At 37.8% G+C, this 21,351-nt stretch overlaps 1 protein-coding gene and 1 pseudogene across 5 annotated transcripts in view; one reads left to right on the top strand and one right to left on the bottom strand.

Annotated features, from left to right (window-relative positions):
• Fgf13 (fibroblast growth factor 13) overlaps nt 1–21,351 on the bottom strand; it is a 539,487-nt gene that overhangs the window by 107,846 nt on the left and 410,290 nt on the right. The gene's annotated exons all lie outside the window — the stretch shown is intronic.
• The window catches only part of LOC109674748 (uncharacterized), a 68,046-nt pseudogene continuing 57,056 nt past the window's right edge, over nt 10,362–21,351 (top strand).

The following is a 21,351-nucleotide window of genomic DNA, read 5'->3' as shown; positions in this document are numbered from 1 at the left end:
CAAATTTAAATCAAAATGCAATATTGTTATTACAGTGAGTGACACTAATTGGCAACCTGAAATGTTGATGATTCTGTGGAGTGGAATAATCAGAACTCTCAGACATTGGTAGTGGGAGTGAATATGGTATAGCCATTTAAGGGTTTTGTGTGGCAGTAGCATAAGTTAAATTTATATTAACCTTATGAACCAACAATTTCATTGGTAGGTGTCTGTAAAAAAAATTAAAACATTTATCCAAAGAAGATTTGTAAATAAAAAGCTTATAGCAGCTTTACTCATTAAAGCCAAAAGCTGGGAACAATCTAGTTGTCCCTGGATGCATGAATAAACAAATTGACATATTCATGAAGTGGAGTACTACTCTGCAATAACTTGTAGTATCTTACTGACATATAGAAACATGGGTGGATTTAAAAAACGTTCTGGGTGATAGAGACCAGATAAACAGAAAAAGCATACAGTATAAGTGCTTCCATTTATATGAAGTTCTAAACAGGAAAAACCAACCTGAAGTAATGACTAAGGAGAAGGAAACTTTCTGGGGTGATGAATATTTTCTGTATCTTGATGTAAGACTAGATTACATGAGTGAACCCACTTTTCCAACTGATAAAACTGTCTGCTTAACATCTGAGTACTTTGTTGTATATAAAATACACAAAAATAGAAAACCAACTTAAAAATATATATATATTCAAATTCTTGTTTGTGGATGGGTAAGGCAGGTGAGGGAAGAGCAATGAACACTGGTAAGAGAAATATTGGTGGAGATGAATACTTACAGGAAGATTTCTAAGTTATGTATGCATGGTCTTTCTGTTTCAGAATTCCATGGAATGCTTATTCAATGTAGATTCTTGGGTTCCAACCAACTCAGCTTGGCGTCTCCAATTTTAACCAGTTTCACAGAGGATATTGATGGCACATGCTAAAGTTTGAGAACAGCTGGGTTGCAGAATTTGCAGTCCAGAATACAGAATTTTACTATCTAGAAATAGTGTAGTTAGACAACATTGAAACTAATGCCTGAAATATGATTTTGGATATTTTCATGAGTTATGAGTGTTATGAGTCAGCTTTCATATGTCTATAAAATCAGATTATTTTATTTTATTGAGTTGACAGTAATTTTTTGAAACTTTGAACATCTGAGAGAAACTACAACTTTAACTGGGTCTCTAAATCATTCTGTGCTATTTACATGAATTGTCAATATGTATTCATGTAAAAATCCTTAAGGAAAGTGAGTTATATCATACCAAGATAAGAGCTTTGCTTCTATTTAGCATAAAGCATTCATTCAATTGCTATTAGGAGCATAAAAATGGTAAGTATCCAAAGATTTTTCAATCAGAATGATAACCAACCACTCAATAAACCAGTATTTGCCAAAATATCATCTATATCTGACATAGTATAACATTACATGTACCTGTTTTAAAGACTACCTCCAGTGTTCATTAACCAGGTCTCTTGGTCAAGTTTTTTAAACACTCTGAGTTTTGTTTTTTTCTGTTTTAAAATGAGGAAACCATTCACATACTTTGCAGGGTAGTGAGAAGAATTAGAGTTACATCTGTGGAGCATTTAAGCTGGGGAATGGCCCATAGTTGATGCTTAATAAATGGTAGCTTCTATTTCTTGATCCATCTGTCTAACCATTAAGGTGGTTACTTAAGCTTCATTTCCTTAATGAAGAAAAGCAAAACCAAAACAAAACAAAAAACATTGACCAAAACAAGGATTTGTGACTCATATTCTTAGAGAATGAAATGTTGTGGAGAGGAGAAAATAAGAACCTGACTTCTTGTATTGTATTCACTTTTCCTTGTGTTTGGAGGGGGAAGATATTTAGATCAGGGTTAAAATGTGACCTGGGAAAAAGGATCAAATGGCTGCTTGATTGTTTTTAGACTACATATTCCATGTTTTGTTCATACTTTATACTTTGACACAAGCATGGTGCCTGGAACATACTGGGTTTTCAGTACATAACTGTGGAGCGAGTCAAAGAGGGAAAAGGAAACTCCACAGCTTGTATGTAGTGCAGTCTAACTCATCAGGAGATTATATGAAGGTTTGGATTAGGCTCCCAGCTATGAAGAGTAAACTTGACTACTTTTTTTCCCTGTCTGATTATTTTGGTATATATCTGTATAGCAGTAGTTTACTAAGAAGACAAGGAATTCTCAGAACCTAACCAAGCTTATTTTACACAAATAACATTTCAGTTACTATCATTATTAGTCAAAATGGTATTGATTAGGGAGATAAAAAGAAGTGTTGACTTCTGGAATTTATAATCCAGTGTAGGAAATAAGCATAACAGTAAATATGTTATGAAAGAATTTATGATATCAAATAGTTGGCTAAGCCAGTAAGTATTATGAGAGTTCTAGAGGTGGAAATTCCATTTGGTTGAGGGAAGAGAAAAGGTATCTCAGAGGGCATGAATCAAAGTCACACACTTTAAAGTCTCTGGTTAAATTTACCTCCTCAATGAGGCCATCCCAAACCTCGCCAGCACAAGACAGCTATCCTCGTTTTGATTTCCAGTGGCTTCTTATATTTGGATTGCAATAGCCTTCTCAGTGTGTCTGATATGAGCTAGGTGGACAAATCAACTGTGCCTTCCTAGAAGACAGGGTCTGTGTCTCTGCATCTTGGCACCTTCCTCAGTGTCTAGCCCATCACAAGGAGGGCAATGCATACAGTCTACTGTAATGAATTGGACAAATCCCTCTACATCTATGGAGATTTGATTGGCTGAAGTGGCATTTGTAGGGAAGGAAGGAGAAGATAGGACTGGAAAAGTATTGCTAAGGGCTTTACTTACATAATGAAGTCAAACTTCCTTTTGGGCTTCAAAATGAAACCAGAAAAGTTTTCTATACAAGGAAAGAACATGATGAATGGGGCATTTGGAGACATTATTTGGATTCCATTATATCAGTATTACAGTTGGAAAAATATCTTCATCTTACTCAGCTATGCAGTTATGCCCAACTAGAACAACGGATATTATAAAGAATACCACTGTATTTGGAAATCGGAGAACAAGAGGGAACAGGTCCTGCTTGGGGGGTGGTGTAATCAGTGGGAGGAGTGAGGAGGTGGGGAAAGGGCATGGGAAGGTGAATATTGTGTAAATACTGTGTATACATGTTTGTAAATGGAAAAATGAGACCTGTTGAAAGTATTCCAGGAATTAGAGGGAGGATAAAGGAGAATGGTGGAGGAGGTGAATTCAAGTATGATATATTTGGTATCTTGTAAGAATTTTTGTAAATACCACAATGTGTCCCTCATCTAGCACAACAATAAAAAATAAAATAAAATGAATAGAATATCTAAATAAGTAAAAAAAAGGAATACTTTTGTATTTGGTATTTACACAGAGATGCGTGTACATCACCAACCAAAGAAAGAGTCCTAGTAAACATCTTTAATTGTTACTCTTCTGGAGGCCTGATATATATCTAAGTAATATCTAACCTGTCATTCAAGGAGTGACTCCTGAATCATGACTGTTAGTCCTCTAAAAATAAAGTAGAGAATGGAGTATACTTGAAAAGAGCTAATATTTGAACAACTGCACTTACTTGTTGAACTAGACACAAAGAGTGGGCACAGGTGACACATTAAAGTCTTGGGCCCAGAAGCTATGTGTGAACCTTATTTAAATACACAAGTGGCCATAACTGTTAGTTATAACTCCCTTTTGGTAGGGAGTTAGAAAGCAATAAGATCATGTCAAATTAGATAGTAGCCACTAAATAGTAAGAAACACTAGAATAAGAAATTTTAGAATAGTAAACTATTCTAAAATTTGTGAAATAAAGTAAGTAGATTTAAATGTAACATTTTTACATTCTCACAAATGAAGCATTATAAAATACACAGAGGATTAGCAAGCCTTGGCCACAGAATTTCTTCTGAAGAGAATGTAGATATCTTGTTTGCATTCTAGTATTAAAAACCCAGACTCTCAAATGGATACATTAAAGAGTGATCCTTTAAATATGCCTATTATACAAGAAATCTTCACTTTATAGAAGCAGTTACAAAAATGTTCCTTTTCTTACTATATGCCCCATGTGGATCTCAAATGAGACTTGATTAATATATATTTTTCTGCAAACGATTTTATTGTATAAAACAAGACACACTTGTACTGCTAATTGAGATTACCTAAACTTATAGGCTATGCCCAGTGGCACTACTGAAATTAGAAGAAAAGTTATGGCATACTCATTTTCTCTCATGAAACTGGTATCCCATGGGGAGAATTTACAGATTTCTTTCTACTCAGGAGGCCCTTCTTTCCCATGAACACTCTCTTTCCCTTACAAGAGCTTAGCTACTACCCAAGACATCTTCACTTCTAACATTATTCGCAATTTGAAAGTCTCCAGTTTCTAACACAAATGCCAAAGGGCAAATATAGAATTCCATTATATGTTCCAAAGACAAAAATGAAGGCGAGTCATTTTAGGTGTGTTTTTATAAGATCAGCGTAGATTGTTTAACAATTTCCCCCAAGAAAATATATTGAAATATTTTTCAGAGTCTTATGCAACCATTTGGATACATGACCACTGAAAAAATACTGAGAATCTAGCAAGCACAAGGTTGGGGGTAGAGGAGACAGTCAGAACTGCATATTATAATATGGCACTGCTCAGGTGACAATAGTATCAATGTTTCGAGTGATCTATGGATACCTGCAAGTACACCTTCACAACCCTGAAAAATCGAATAAGGAATTGTTGACTTGAAAACAATAAATTTTTCATTTTATAAGTGCCCTTAGTTGAGAAAATGATTAAAAATATGTTGTTTCTTACAGTTTGCTAAGAGAGAAATCTGTCTTCATATGCTCTATATTTTGGAGATTCTGAGTCAATATAATATGTGGATTGCTAGGCAGGTGTAGGAAAGGCCGCTGCATACACTGTAACTAGTAATTAACAGAAGAGAACATGAAGGGACCTTGAGAAGCTGAAGAAGTAATCACAGATAAGCAGAAGGTAGCCAGGCAAGAATAAAAAACCCTTCAAGAAGCAAATGGGTGATCTAAACCATGGTATGTTAGAAATAAGAGTAAAAGAACATTTTCTTAGTAAATAAGCAAGATCATAAGGGCTTTCAGGTTGTGAAGGGTTACACAGAGCACAGCTGCTGACTGTTCTTCAGTTTCCTTAAGGGCCAATGAGGAAACATCAGACTGAACTGGAGGATGGAGGACTTAGGGTGACTGTTTTGCCTTGAGAGCTGTTCAAGCAAGAACTTGTGGAGGCAGTGGCTGGGGCAGTCTCAACTACATATGAAGGGTAAAGTGCTTTCCTGTCAGAAGGTTAAGACATAAACTACCTCCCTTTTATTGGGACTTGACATTCTTGGACTGCAGAAGACTTTCTCCTGGTCTCATTTGCATTGTGCCACCATAAAGCCAGAGCCTACTCTACATCACATCAGGTGCTTTTCATATTCCTTTCAAAGAGGAACAACTGTAGCATCTCCTGTCACTGCTAATCTGTCCCATAGTTTGCATTCATTTCCTCAAAGCGACTGGGTTTCCTGTGAACATACATCTATTAAAATGGATATGTCTATTGATAACATTACATCAATCAATCTAGAAGTCCTTTGTAAGAGAAAAGTTGGTTTGTGCTTGAATCTAACCCACCAGCATAGATGGCAATGTGACCATTTCCAATTAATAGATGCACATGTCAACACAATACATTTTTTTGGTGATAATTACTTATGTCACACACCTTACTCAGCAAAAAATTAATGTCCGTATTTCACTGAAATGCTTAAGTAAAGTGATGAATATAAATGTTTCAGACACATATACTATATCCTGACTAAGGCATATAGAATCTGTAGTTCTTTCCTTCAAGGATGATTATGGTCTGTCTTTCATCTGGTGGGCGAAAACTCTAATGTGTTTAGTAGAGGCATGGATTGTGTGAACAGACAGAAAGTTAAATGCTGAACTGATCTCCCAAGTGCTGTAATAATTTTCATCACCATGATTCTCTTAGTTGGTCTAACCTTTCGAGTGAGCCTTTTTCTCTAATTTTCATAGGAAGTTCAATTCAACATAACGAAATAAATGATGCCCGTGTTAACATGACAGATCAATCCAAACCTTTGTTTGGGGTTGCTCTAGGATCACTCCAATAATTTCAGGAGATCTTATAAAGTATTCAAAGAGAAAGCTTACTAAATCCAGTTAATGACAGGAACACATATATGCTACTCAGTAGTTTCCAAACATGGGGAAGGATTTTGAAGAAACAAAAACTCACAATGAATAATCACTGATTTGGACAAAATGTTCTAGCAAAATAATACATTTAAAGAGATTAGTATTCTCTGGAATCCTTTCAAATTTAATGATAAAGAAGGTGCAAAAGTTTCAATGAAAGTGTTTACTTGATGAGGTTATTTTATTCAGATAACAATAAATGCGTTCCAAGAAATGATGTCATTTTTCATTTAGTTACGTGTTAAAATTTCCCATCAAAAAGTAGTAACCGGAGTAATTTCAACCCTCCAAAAGAAGCCCTGTCCTGATATTTTCAAAGACACTTGAAAGTAGCTATGGGCTCTGGCAACCTTCTCTCTGCTTGTTTTTTTCCAAGTGCTGGAGGCTCTTGGGCGTTGGTTCCAGCAGCTGTTCTGCGGCATCTCCCTCGCCGCCATACATCCTTTCCGCGTTTCCTTTAGACATTATGGAGTGCCTATGTTCTGTGATTTCCCTGAAGATACACCTAATAGGATTCTCAGAATTATTGTGTGATTATGTCCACCTTTCCCTAGCTCTGTGTCCCCTTCTCTTTCTTTCTTGTCACAAAGTCAAAGGAAAAATACCTTTAAAGCTAATTATCATGACTTACTTTTCTTCCTTCATAAATTAAAAATGTTTTGCGCTGTGTACATAGAGTTAATGCAAGTCTAGAGGTACAACCTCTGTTGAGTCAGCTAGTGTACCATCTTATAAGTACAAATAAGGCTTTAAATAGTAAGATATACACATTCACTTTTCAATAATAATATCTCAAATTCCTCTTAGAAAATAAAAGGTATATTTTTCAAAGAGTCTAACACCAACAACCAAACATCACAGACCATGGGGAATTGAGAGCCCCTGTCCCATCCAGAAAGAAAGACATCAACAGAAACATCTCTGGCATAAATTTGTTAATTTCTACAAAGACATCCAGGATAAGCTATCAATTCTATGGTCTTCCAAAATATTGCTTAAATAAATCTTACCTGAATATGATTTCCTTAACAAAGCCATGCTTCTTTATAAGTTGGTCCTACCCAGACAATTGCTGTCTACATTTGGAGCAGACACAGAGAAGGAGATCAGAGAAAGTTTAAGGCATATCTAAAGTATTCTCCAAGGTACCGGCCAGAAACATCAAGCCCATATTCGTGGTATAGAGAGATCATTAATGGGCATTAGTGACAGACCATTATGACTCTCACAGATCATTAATGATTCATCATGTAGCAGTTTTGTTCTGGCAGTAATCAGACCATTGCTTGGATGCAGATATAAGCTTTGCCCATACTATTTGCTTAAACTTATTATTTCCAAGCATAAAATTTTATTTTGCCTTCTAGAATTACGAAAAATGGTCTGTAACAGGATCCCTCAGCACATTAGAGTTGCTTTTGCAGCTAGCTGCCTCGTTTGGTAGATGCTTCTCCCACAGTCAGGAATCCTGTAGCCTGAAAGGCTCCCCAATAGCTTTTGGATATAGAAATGTCTTTTATTTTGAAATTGAATTATTGATGACTAGAAAATGCTACAAGAAAAACAGACATTTGCAAGAATTACAGTTGCTCAGTCCTCTGAAAATTACTTGTAAAATGTTGAAATTCTACCTGAACTTTCAGTTCTTTGCCTAGAAAATACATTTTCAGATCAAGTTCATTGTTAAAAATTCAGAGAATCTATTAGCAGTCCATGAAAAGGCTTTCAGGTAATTGTAACAAAAGGCAAGAAATATAATTCCAGCATTACACCATACATGTTACTGAAGCCCTCCATAGTGTTTACATAGGAATCAAAAATTTAAGGAAAAGCAAAACCCCAGAACAAATTGCCATTCTTTTCATTTTTGCTTTATGGAAGATCCACTATTTTGGTTTAAAATGCAAATGGAAATGGAAATTTAAGTTATTCTGGGAGCAAATGAGTCTTTCCTATTGAACAGATTGGATTCTCCTTCTGTGTAGCTCTGGGAAAACTTCCCTTGAGTCAGAGAGAAAGGAAATCTGTCTCAAATTCTGAATATTGTCACTATCAATGAATATTGAAGAATTACTGACACCCACAGGGAGCTATATTTATGGAGCCCCATCACCCATATTCAGTGCTATATGGAAAGGAAGATTATGTATATTCAAAAGCATTCCATGAACTTACATATTTTTCCTTAAGCTTCTCTGCATAATCAAAATTGCCTTGTCCTCTCTCCCTCCACTTTTCCATCCAACACTAAGAGTGTAACAGACAACAGCTGCAAATGTTAGCCCCTCCCAGAGGGATCCAGCCTCCAGCAGAATTGGTTTAGCTATAAGGATGGGATTTCAGCAGGAGGCAGAGGTTGAAGAAAATTTGCTCTTCCCTGACATCAAACACACTCCCCTATTTTCCAATAGCCATCTGTAGCCTGGGGATCTGAACATCGGGTTCCTTTAGAACCTAGAAAGGCAGAGGAGCTGTTCCTTGATAAGACTGACTTCCTGGATGCTTGACCTCAGTGGCTGCACAGGGTAGTGTTCTGAGAAGGACGCTGTGCTTGGTTTCATGCTTTTCTGTCACCACTTTGAAATTCCTTAATTTTTGAACAAAAGGTCCTGAATTTTCATTTTGCACTAGACCCTGTAAATTATACAGCCAGTTCTATTCCTTAAGAAGACCATTTGTTAAATAGCCAATCATGCTTAAAGGGGCAGGTACTCAGCTTTAAAGTGTGACCACGGATTCTTCCCCATTGTCCTTTGATTGGGAAGCTGAGATAGTTCTCAGGCCACCAGGCACACAGTTGAATATACACAGATCCCTGTTTGCAAACCCAAAACGGCTAATGGAAGAATTTAGGCTTCAGTGAACTCCTTACACAGGAGAGATGCCAACTTCCTTCAAACAAAAATAGAAAACCCTAATATGGAGTCAGCCTCTTGGCCAATTTAAGAGCTCTTTAAAAAAGGCATTTCCCAAAGGACAAAATTAAGTCATCTCCATATGAGTGATCTGATGGTCTAATCAAGAGACCCAGTCTTTCAGCTGTGCCATAGCTTCTTCTAATGGCCCTAAGGGGGCTACACTGGTCAAAGCAGTGGGTGAGGGGGCCCTTAGAGAAGGGAGCAACTCAATCTTTTGATGTCTAGACAACACCAAAATAAACAAAATGAGGACTGACACAGAGGCAAATTGCAAGGCAGGTGAAATTTACTTCTGTTCTTTCTCTCGTTTTCCCTGAACTAATTCCCAGCCTCTTGGGGCCTTCATGCTGCTCTCTAGCTGCAAGAGTAACCCCCACCCCTTCAGTACCGCACCCTCCTACCTTACCCTGAATTCCTTATTCCTTATTCACTGTTGTCCTCGTGCTCAATATGGCTTGTCATGGTGGGTATTATGGAAGAAAGCAATCTGATTAAAAAAATTCACACATTTGTCAATTTTCACAATGGTATTTTCATTTTAGAAGCAGGTTCCCTGATCTCCAATGAGCATGATCTTGGCTAGCATGACAAATGGAAGGACCCTAAGGGACAGAAATATATGCATTACAATGATTTCATCATTTCTTTATGACTTTAGTTTCTAAACCTCAAGACTAAGGTTCTTTCATCCTTTAGAAAGTACCAATGTGCTCAGGCTTGAACTGAACCAGCCACTTGGCTCAGGGTACCATCCTCAACTCCACACTGACAGACTGAGTTCTCTGAATATACCAAGGTTCTTCCACACCTCCTCCTTCATTTTGTACCTACAAATCTTTCTACCTTCTCTAGGAAGAATATTCTGCCAGTCTCTTCACACCTCTTGAAGAGTGGTCTTTTTGGACCCTATTTTACCCAATATATGTTAAACTTAGTTGCATTCAAGTGTATACATCCCTCATTTAGTGGACTGTGACTAGCTGGAGGGTGAGGACCGGGTGAGATCTGACAAGCACCTGTGAATAAATCAATCAATAGGGAATAGTGCATCCTCAATGGTGAACACACTAGAAGTCTGAGACTGTGTGACTGCCACTCATGGCACATACATACTCACAGGTACAATTTTGAATTGGCTGAATAGACAATGACTGCATACAATGGCTTTAATTCGAAGAGGCACTACTAAGGTCAGGCGTCAGTGCTGGGTCACTCATCCTCTTCTAATGGATGTCATTAATGTCTCTCTCTCTCTTTCTTTCTCTTTCTCTGCCAATCGAGCAATAGTACCCCCTCTGAAGTCGCAATCCATCACCTGTCCCTATAGGCAATCTCCAACTAAACAGCTGCTGACAAATCTAGTTAACCCTGACGAGTGGCCTTTAATCCCAGTCCAAGAGGTTGCAGATCTTCAAGCTCTCATTGTTTGTGGTCAAGCAGCCCCAGTAAGTTTCCTGCCTTCCTGGAGGCCTTAATCAATACGCTGCCCTCTTCTTTCAGCCCAGACACATCAAACGCAATAATGCCTGAGATTTAATCACTTCCCATTAAAACGCAAAGCTCTGTCTCCAGGTCCCCTTGATGGTTTAATTGTTTTAAAATGTCTTCAGAAGCCGATGTAAACAGATTTGTAGTACATTGTTTACTTGCTGTGCCACCACAGACAGATTCTTGTCTAATTAATAAGAGCATTTTGCTGCAAATTGGACATCTTGGCTGCACTGATTCCCCACCTTAGGAAGAAGTAATGGGAAGGAGGAATTTATGGAGGTAAGGACAGATATGTTTTTTATTAAAAAATACTGGGTACCAATGAGCTGAAATCTAACATCGATACCCCCCCATGGATGCTTATGGCAGTCTTAAAATTGCTAAAACCTGGAAGCAACCAAGGTGCCTTTCAGTAGGTAAAAGAATAAACAACTGTGGCACATCCAGACAGTAGAATGTTATTCAGTGTTAAAAAGAAATAAGCTAGCAAACCATGACAAGATGTGGAGAAAACTTAAATGTGTATTACTAAGTGAAAGAAACCGATTTGACAAGGCTGCATACTATGCGACTCCAACTCTATGACATCCTGGAAAAGGCAACAAATACCTATAAAGACAACAAAAAATCAGTGGTTTCCAGGGGATGGGAGGTGGAAGAGATGAATAGGTAGAGCACACAGAATATTTAGGGCAGTGAATCTATTCTCTATTATACTATAATGGTGGATATATGTCATTTTATACATGCATTAAAACCCACAGAATATACACTGAGAGTGAACTCTTATGTAAACTAAGGACTGTGGGTGATAATTATGTATCTATGTAGGTTCATTATTGTAATGAATGTACCACTCTGGTTAGGGATATTGATAGGGGAGGCCGTGTATGTGGAAGGAGAGGGTATAGGGAACTTTATAAACTTTACACTCAGTTTTGCAATGAACCTAAAACTGCTTTAGAAAACAGTCTATTTAAAAGACAAAAAAGTTTGAAACAGTATAAAGTCTATTTAGAAACAGCAAAAAGAGAAAACCGAGCATGTTATAGAACATTTTCCCTCTGATTCTCACGATATGGTGTACGGTTTTCTTTCTTTCTTTGTTCCTGTTTTTATTTTTTGAAGATGAGGAAACTTTATGTAGGAGAGGTAAGGTTCTTTGCCCTGGGTCACACAGCTGGCAACTGGCTGGAATGTTGTCAGGGGTTTCAAAACCTTGTTTGGGAGTTCAGCTAGACACCTCTATTAGTTTCTCCCAGCCAGAGTTCTCATGACTGTCTCTCCTCCTCCATAAAGTGTTCTTCAGTGAATCCAATTGCTAAAAGTCCGTCAGCACTGTACAAGTTACTCATTCCCCATTGTATTAAGGAGATCCAGGAAAACTACCACACAGGAAGCCCCCCACCACAGTCAGAAGATCAGAAGACTTCATTGCCCTCAACTACCATGAGCTGCATCTTTATCTTATTTTCTCCAAAAGTAGCAGATCCCTATCCACCACATGGCTACTGTGGCCCCAGCCCAAATCCCAGTAAGCAATACTGAGGCCCTGAGGTAAGAAAGGCAAGGTAGAGCCTTATATGTACCCAAGAACACCATCTATTAGACTATATTTTTATGTAACATAACTGTGTAATAAAACAGGTGATGGGTGCCAGAATTGTATTTTCTTCATTAGACTATTATAGAATTAAATCAGGTATTCATGTAAAGTTCTTAATGTGGAGTCTGGTACCTTCTGAGTGGTCAATGAAAGTTAGTCCTCTTCTTTTACCCTTAGTCAGTTCTTGCTCATTCACTTGTCTCCTCTGTAATCTCATCAGTGTCCTTTCTGACATTTTTGGCAGCATTTTTGTGAAAACAGATCAATAAGAAAGCAATCCACAAACATTAACTGAGTCCTTATAATGCAGTAGGACCTTTTCCATGTTCAACACTTACAAATAAGGAAAATACACGCACACACAGAGCCCACAGGCTAAATAACAAGTCTAAAGACATGAATACAGTTCAAAAATATCACTCAGAATCCAAGAAAATAGAGGATATATCCTGAATGCAGAAACTGGAGATAAGGTATTAAAGACAAAATTTGATTTGTCTAAGTCACCAGTTTCACAAACTACAACTTCCCCAAACATCAACTGTGCTGTGTGTAATCACCATTGTGGTCATTTCAAGAAAAAATTCTGAGCTAGTGTACACAGCTGGTACCATTGCATCTATGTATTCTTAGAGACAAGAGCTGATTGATATCCCATCTCTCTTGTCCCAGGACAAGTCTTCTAAATAGTCTATTCTATGTCAGAGTTAAAAACAATACAACACACGTTTTTATTCCATTCAATTCTGCTTCTGGTATAGTAGTATATAACATCTAAATTTTTCAATGACTGAACTCCAGACACACCATATGATAATACAACTTTGAACTTAATACCTGGATCTTTTAAAGGCACTAGGTTAGTGAGTGAGTGAATGAGTGAGTGTGTGTGTCTGTCTGTCTTATTAGAAGTAAGGCTTGCTATAGGCATATATAAATTTTTAATTATGATGGAGAGTTATTCATCTCTTTGTACGCAATGCAAGGAAAATAGAAAAGTTACTTGGTTTCTGCAATTCCTCTCTCTGAGGAAGAACAAATCCATGGAGAACAGCTTCTTTTGTGTTTATAGCACCCCCTGGTGGAGCAGCAGCATATTTCAGTTGCATGCTAAATCCTTGACATCAATGCACCAATCTTTTCCCCAACAATTTTCTTTTTCCTTTCAAGAGTTTTACAGAGGAAGAAACTGGATATTTAGATTTTTCTAGATTTGTAGTTCATGATCATAGGGACATAAAAAGTCATATTATAATCCTCTTTGTTCATTTATTTTAAAGATCACCCTGGTCAATCTTAAAATTAATGTTAAATGTGTGCCCTAATTTAGGGAAAATTTCTTTTCACTCTTTGATTAAGATTTCCTGGGTGCCCGTTATATCGTAGGCCTGTTGTGGGTGCTTTGGACACAAGAATAAATAGGCTCAGATCCCTACTAGGGAGAAGCTCCGTCTAGAGCTTAGAGGCACCTATGGAAGGGAATCAGAGCCATCTTCAATAATGTCAGGATCATGGCTGAACCTGTAGAACTCAAAGAAGGTGAATGGAAACCAGAAAGACTTTATAGGGCATATGATAGCTGAACTGTTAAAAGTTGGAGAGTTGCTTGCTAGATAGATAGATAGAATTGGTTGGTGAGGAAAAAAGGGATTCCAAGCAGAAATAGAAGGTGTAAATATTTAGAGATATGAAACATGAAATGAGACAAGACACACCTTAACCTAGCTGTCACTTGGCATTGCCATAGGCTAGGTGATGATGACGCTGAGCAATGAGATCAGATCTCATTCCTGAATCAGTACTTTCACAATAATCAAAGTATATTTTCTTTCATTATTATAAGTTTGGTGATCAGTTAGAGGGCCTCAGGGCAGCTACTCCCTCTGACTTGTTCATTGTGTAATATGTCAGGAAATGCACCTGGGCAAACCAATAAGTGACAAGGCAGCAGGAGGAAAATTAATGTTTAATTGTGGTATTTGCAGAAAAATCATATCCTGTCTAGGCCGTTAAGATCAGATGTGCAATATTTGGCCACAGCCTCTACTTGTAAGAGGGCGCCCACCAGTCCTCCATCAACCATTTTCTATATGAACTACCTCAAATTAGCTTCCCAGAAAAATAGCCTTTCTACAGTGGTGGTCCTCCATCTTCTTATCAGCTAGCTCATGATAATAAAAGTTCTTTTTCTACCACTGCCTTGCCTCTCAGCCAGTTGGCTTCTATCATGCTGCAGGCAGACTGAGCCTGTGCATAGTAACATTGTGGCACAGAGGAGAGAATTTGGATGGTGCATACTGAAGAAGTAGGCAGGGGAAACTTAAGAAGGAATCTGAACTTCATGCCAAGAGCAATTGAATTTTATACCAGAAAGGATCAAACTGCTTTCTCCACCTGGCTTCAGTGTTGACAATGTAATGAGGTTGCCGCATCACATTGTGAGAAACAGGAAGGAGACAGGAAGCTCAGTTAAAAGATTTTGGTAAGAAGGATGGGGATCTAAATTAGTACCTCACTGGGAAGGTGGATATTGGAATTATAGGTCTCTTCTAAAGACCCTACCAAACTTCAACCCCAGGATACTCTACCCAGCAAAGCTATCATTCAAAATAGATGGAGCAATAAAAGTCTTCCATGATAAGCAGAAACTAAAACAATATGTGACCACAAAGCCACCATTACAAAAGATTCTGCAAGGGATCCTGCACACAGAAAGTGACACCCAACTTAACCATGAAAAGGCAGGCAGCACCAAACCACAGGATAAGAAAAAGCAAGACAGTAGAGAGTAACATCAAGTTAGGTACACACAATCAAACCTTCAAACAACTAAGATAACTAAATGGCAGGAATCACCACATACCTATCAGTACTAACACTTAATGTTAATGGACTTAATTCACCCATCAAAAGACACCGTTTGACAAAATGGATTAAAAAAGAAGATCCAACAATTTGTTGCTTACAGGAGACTCATCTCACCGACAGAAATAAGCATATGCTTAGGATGAAAGGCTGGAAGAAGATTTACCAAGCCAATGGCCCCCGAAAACAAGCAGGAGTAGCAATACTTATCTCTGACAAAGTAGACTTCAAACCTACATTGATCAAACGAGATAAAGAAGGACATTCCATACTAATAAAAGGAGAAATAGACCAAAAGGAAATAATAATCATCAATCTGTACGCACCCAATGTCAACGCACCCAATTTCATCAAACATACCCTGAAAGACCTAAAAGCATATATAAACGCCAACACAGTGGTTGTGGGAGACTTTAACACTCCATTATCATCAATAGATAGGTCATCCAAACAAAAACTCAATAAAGAAATCCAAGATCTAAAATATGCAATAGATCAAGTGGACCTAGTAGATGTCTACAGAACATTTCATCCAACCTCTACACAATATACATTCTTCTCAGCAGCCCATGGAACCTTCTCCAAAATAGATCATATCCTAGGGCACAAAGCAAGCCTCAGCAAATATAAGAAAATAGAAATAATACCATGCATACTATCTGACCACAATGCAGTAAAAGTAGAACTCAACAACAAAAGTAAAGACAAAAAACATGCAAACAGCTGGAAACTAAATAACTCATTACTTAATGAAGAATGGATCATCGATGCAATAAAAGAGGAAATTAAAAAGTTCCTAGAAGTCAATGAAAATGAAAACACAACCTACCAGAACCTATGGGACACAGCTAAGGCAGTCTTGAGAGGAAAGTTTATAGCCATGAGTGCATATATTAAAAAGATTGAAAGATCCCAAATCAATGACCTAATGATACATCTCAAACTCCTAGAAAAACAAGAACAAGCAAATCCCAAAACAAATAGAAGGAGAGAAATAATAAAAATAAGAGCTGAAATCAACGAAATAGAAACCAAAAAAACCATACAAAGAATTAATGAAACAAAAAGTTGGTTCTTTGAAAAAATAAACAAGATCGATAGAGCCCTGGCAAACCTGACTAAAATGAGGAGAGAAAAAACCCAAATTAGTAGAATCAGGAATGCAAAAGGGGAGATAACAACAAACACCATGGAAGTCCAGGAAATCATCAGAGACTACTTTGAGAACCTATATTCAAATAAATTTGAAAATCTAAAAGAAATGGACAGATTTATAGATACATATGATCATCCAAAACTGAACCAAGAGGAAATTAATCACCTGAATAGACCTATAACACAAAATGAAATTGAAGCAGCAATCAAGAGTCTCCCCAAAAAGAAAAGTCCAGGACCTGATGGATTCTCTGCTGAATTCTATCAGACCTTTAAAGAAGAACTGATACCAACCCTCCTTAAACTGTTCCATGAAATAGAAAGGGAAGGAAAACTGCCAAACACATTTTATGAAGCCACTATTACACTTATCCCAAAACCAGGCAAAGACACCTCCAAAAAGGAGAACTATAGGCCAATCTCCTTAATGAACATTGATGCAAAAATCCTCAACAAAATAATGGCAAATCGAATTCAGCAACACATCAAAAAGATTATTCACCACGACCAGGTAGGCTTCATCCCAGGGATGCAGGGGTGGTTCAACATACGAAAATCAATAAACGTAATAAACCACATTAACAGAAGCAAAGACAAAAACCACTTGATCATCTCAATAGATGCAGAAAAAGCCTTTGATAAGATCCAACATCATTTCATGATAAAAGCTCTAAGAAAACTAGGAATAGAAGGAAAGTTCCTCAACATTATAAAAGCTATATATGACAAACCTACAGCCAGCATTATACTTAATGGAGAAAAATTAAAACCATTCCCTCTAAAATCAGGAACCAGACAAGGATGCCCACTATCTCCACTCCTATTCAACATAGTACTGGAATTCCTAGCCAGAGCAATTAGGCAAGAAGAAGGAATAAAAGGAATACAAATAGGTAAAGAAACTGTCAAAATATCCCTATTTGCAGACGACATGATCCTATACCTTAAAGACCCAAAAAACTCTACTCAGAAGCTTCTAGACATCATCAATAGCTATAGCAAGGTAGCAGGATATAAAATCAACATAGAAAAATCATTAGCATTTCTATACACTAACAATGAGCAAACGGAAAAAGAATGTATGAAAACAATTCCATTTACAATAGCCTCAAAAAAAATCAAATACCTAGGTGTAAACCTAACAAAAGACGTGAAAGACCTCTACAAGGAAAACTATACACTTCTGAAGAAAGAGATTGAGGAAGACTATAGAAAGTGGAGAGATCTCCCATGCTCATGGATTGGTAGAATCAACATAGTAAAAATGTCGATACTCCCAAAAGTAATCTACATGTTTAATGCAATTCCCATCAAAATTCCAATGACATTCATCAAAGAGATTGAAAAATCTACTGTTAAATTTATATGGAAACACAAGAGGCCACGAATAGCCAAGGCAATACTCAGTGAAAAGAACAATGCAGGAGGTATCACAATACCTGACTTCAAACTATATTACAAAGTAATAATAATAAAAACAGCATGGTACTGGCACAAAAACAGACATGAAGACCAGTGGAACAGAATAGAGGATCCAGATATGAAACCACACAACTATAAGCAACTTATCTTTGACAAAGGAGCTAAAAATATACAATGGAGAAATAGCAGCCTCTTCAACAAAAACTGCTGGGAAAACTGGTTAGCAGTCTGCAAAAAACTGAAACTAGATCCATGTATATCACCCTATACCAAGATTAACTCAAAATGGATCAAGGATCTTAATATCAGACCCCAAACTCTTAAGTTGATACAAGAAAGAGTAGGAAATACTCTGGAGTTAGTAGGTATAGGTAAGAACTTTCTCAATGAAACCCCAGCAGCACAGCAACTAAGAGATAGCATAGATAAATGGGACCTCATAAAACTAAAAAGCTTCTGTTCATCAAAAAAAATGGTCTCTAAACTGAAGAGAACACCCACAGAGTGGGAGAAAATATTTGCCAATTATACATCAGACAAAGGACTGATAACCAGAAAATACAGGGAACTTAAAAAACTAAATTCTCCCAAAACTAATGAACCAATAAAGAAATGGGCATGTGAACTAAACAGAACTTTCTCAAAAGAAGAAATTCAAATGGCCAGAAAACACATGAAAAAATGCTCACCATCTCTAGCAATAAAGGAAATGCAAATTAAAACCACACTAAGATTCCACCTCACCCCTGTTAGAATAGCCATCATCAGCAACACCACCAACAACAGGTGTTGGTGAGGATGCAGGGAAAAAGGAACCCTCTTACACTGTTGGTGGGAATGTAGACTAGTACAACCACTCTGGAAAAAAATTTGGAGGCTACTTAAAAAGCTGGACATCGATCTACCATTTGATCCAGCAATACCACTCTTGGGGATATACCCAAAAGACTGTTACTCCAGAGGCACCTGCACATCCATGTTTATTGCGGCACTATTCACAATAGCCAAGTTATAGAAACAGCCAAGATGCCCCAGCACTGATGAATGGATTAAGAAAATGTGGTATCTATACACAATGGAATTTTATGCAGCCATGAAGAAGAACGAAATGTTATCATTCGCTGGTAAATGGATGGAATTGGAGAACATCATTCTGAGTGAGGTTAGCCTGGCCCAAAAGACCAAAAATCGTATGTTCTCCCTCATATGTGGACATTAGATCAAGGGCAAACACAACAAGGGGATTGGACTATGAGCACATGATAAAAGCGAGAGCACACAAGGGAGGGGTGAGGATAGGTAAGACACCTAAAAAACTAGCTAGCATTTGTTGCCCTTAATGCAGAGAAACTAAAGCAGATACCTTAAAGCAACTGAGGCCAATAGGAAAAGGGGACCAGGAACTAGAGAAAAGGTTAGATTAAAAAGAATTAACCTAGAAGGTAACACCCACGCACAGGAAATCAATGTGAGTCAATGCCCTGTATAGCTATCCTTATCTCAACCAGCAAAACCCCTTGTTCCTTCCTATTATTGCTTATACTCTCTCTACAACAAAATTAGAGATAAGGGCAAAATAGTTTCTGCTGGGTATTGAGGGGGGGAGCGGGAGGGGGTGGAGTGGGTGGTAAGGGAGGGGGTGAGGGCAGGGGGGAGAAATAAACCAAGCCTTGTATGCACATATGAATAATAAAAGAAAAATGAAAAAAAAAAAAGACCCTACCAAAGCCTGAATCACTGTCTATGAAGATCCTAGCTTTATTGCTTGCAAAACAATCACCTAAAAACAATTGGCTCTTGGGTTGATTATTTTAAATTTATCTGTAGTATTCTTTGTGGCCAACACAATGAAGGTAGGCTCCGCCCTTTCTGAAGCTCCACAAGGACATAGTAAAGTAATGGAAAGCATGGGCTTGACAACCACCCAGACACAGACTTGAACCCAGGCTCTGCTCCTCATTGTAAGCTGTGCTTCCTGGGGCCCAGTTTCCCCAGTTTTTTGTGCTTCAGTTTCTTCCCTTGGAAAATGAATATTAACTATATGTATCTTGCAGGGAGTTTGTAAGGATTTAGATAATTGTGCAAAGTACCTACTAAGGTCCCTACACATAGTAAATAGTTGAGAATGGCTAGTTTCTTTCATTTTCCTCTTCTTGGTCAGAGTGCCAGCAAAATTAGTATTTTGTAAGATGACTGGTACCTAATTCCCTTATTACCTCCTCAGTGTAATCTAGCCTGTGTTGAAGAGATAACTTCTATTTGAAAGGCATTTGGCTATTTCATCAGTTTGTTTCCGTCCTGAGTAGAGGAGAGTCTAAGCTCCTCAGAGAAAGTTGGAAACAAGCCAGGTTCTCATAGTCCCAAAGGCCTGGTCTGCATATATGCTAAGTCTCACCAGAAAGCACGAATAAGGCTGGTAGCAGAATCTTATGAGATTTCTAAGTCAGTCAATAAAAGGACAGCTGAACAAGATAAAGTGGCCCAGCCAAGACTCGTGGCCCTGACCAATTGCACGTGGGGAACTTTATGAACTAGACCTGGAGGAATTCTTTGAGTCACATTTCACCTCACAGCAGTGGCATTTTACAGGATTCTTCTAGATTCATAATTCCCGAGAGTCTGGGAAATACTAATCTTACCAAGATTCTTTGACTGAAAAGTTCCTGTGATCAGTAATTTTGGTAAAGGCTGCATACCACATACCTCTCTTGGTAATTCATATTATACATTTGAATTGCTCAAGGTACAAATAGAGCCTACAGAAAAGGAACTTATTTAATGTGAGAAACTCTGGCTTAAACATACTTATTTGCCCCAAGAATACTTTGTTTCCAACAATAACTACTAATATCCCTTAGTACTGGTATTCAATGGACAACATTTTAAGGGCATGCCAGGCTAATGTCTCCTGGGCACAGAATTCTTTAGCCAAGAATGACAAACAGAATCTCTCAGACAGGCCTCCCAAAGGTCTTAATCCCAGATGAGCACTGTATTCTCAAGCATGTATCAAATGACCACAGCCGGATGGGGTCAACTCCAGTCTACCTGATAGCTCTTAGAGAGATTTTGGATGCCTGCTGGTACCTAGAAAGTGGTGTAACTTCATCTGTCTAGCAAGCGTGGAGAACCTGAGTTTAAAGTCCAGTTCCACCAAAAAAAAAAAGTAAGAAAGAGAGAAAATGGTGTAATTAGAATCCTTGAAGAAAGTAGTTCACCTTCCTTACAGAGAATGGAGCTTCTTGGCCTGCACAGTGATTCTAGGCTTTGGCAAACCCACTAGTTCTTGCACTGTTCCAGCACAAGCCCTCTTTTTGACATGCAGCAAGTTTGCTTATTGGTTATAATCAATTCTGCTGCTTTGTTCTAAGGTAATTTAAATACAGTGTTTCATTTAAGTCCTCAAAAATTTGATAACCATGGGATGTTTACCTGTTATGGACAGAATTATAATCCTCAAATGCGTAGGTTGAGTCCCTCTCCTCCAATGTAACTGTATTTGGAGACAGAGCTTTTAGTGAGGTAGCTAAGGACAAACGAGGTCACAAGGGTTAGGGATAGGATTGGTGTACTTATAAGAAGAGGAAAAGGCACTAGAAATCACTCTCCAT

The sequence above is a fragment of the Castor canadensis genome, chromosome X (genome assembly GCF_047511655.1).
Source record: "Castor canadensis chromosome X, mCasCan1.hap1v2, whole genome shotgun sequence".
NCBI lineage: Eukaryota > Metazoa > Chordata > Mammalia > Rodentia > Castoridae > Castor > Castor canadensis.
Note: the sequence above shows the minus strand (reverse complement) of the source record. Positions and strands in the feature narration are given on the sequence as shown.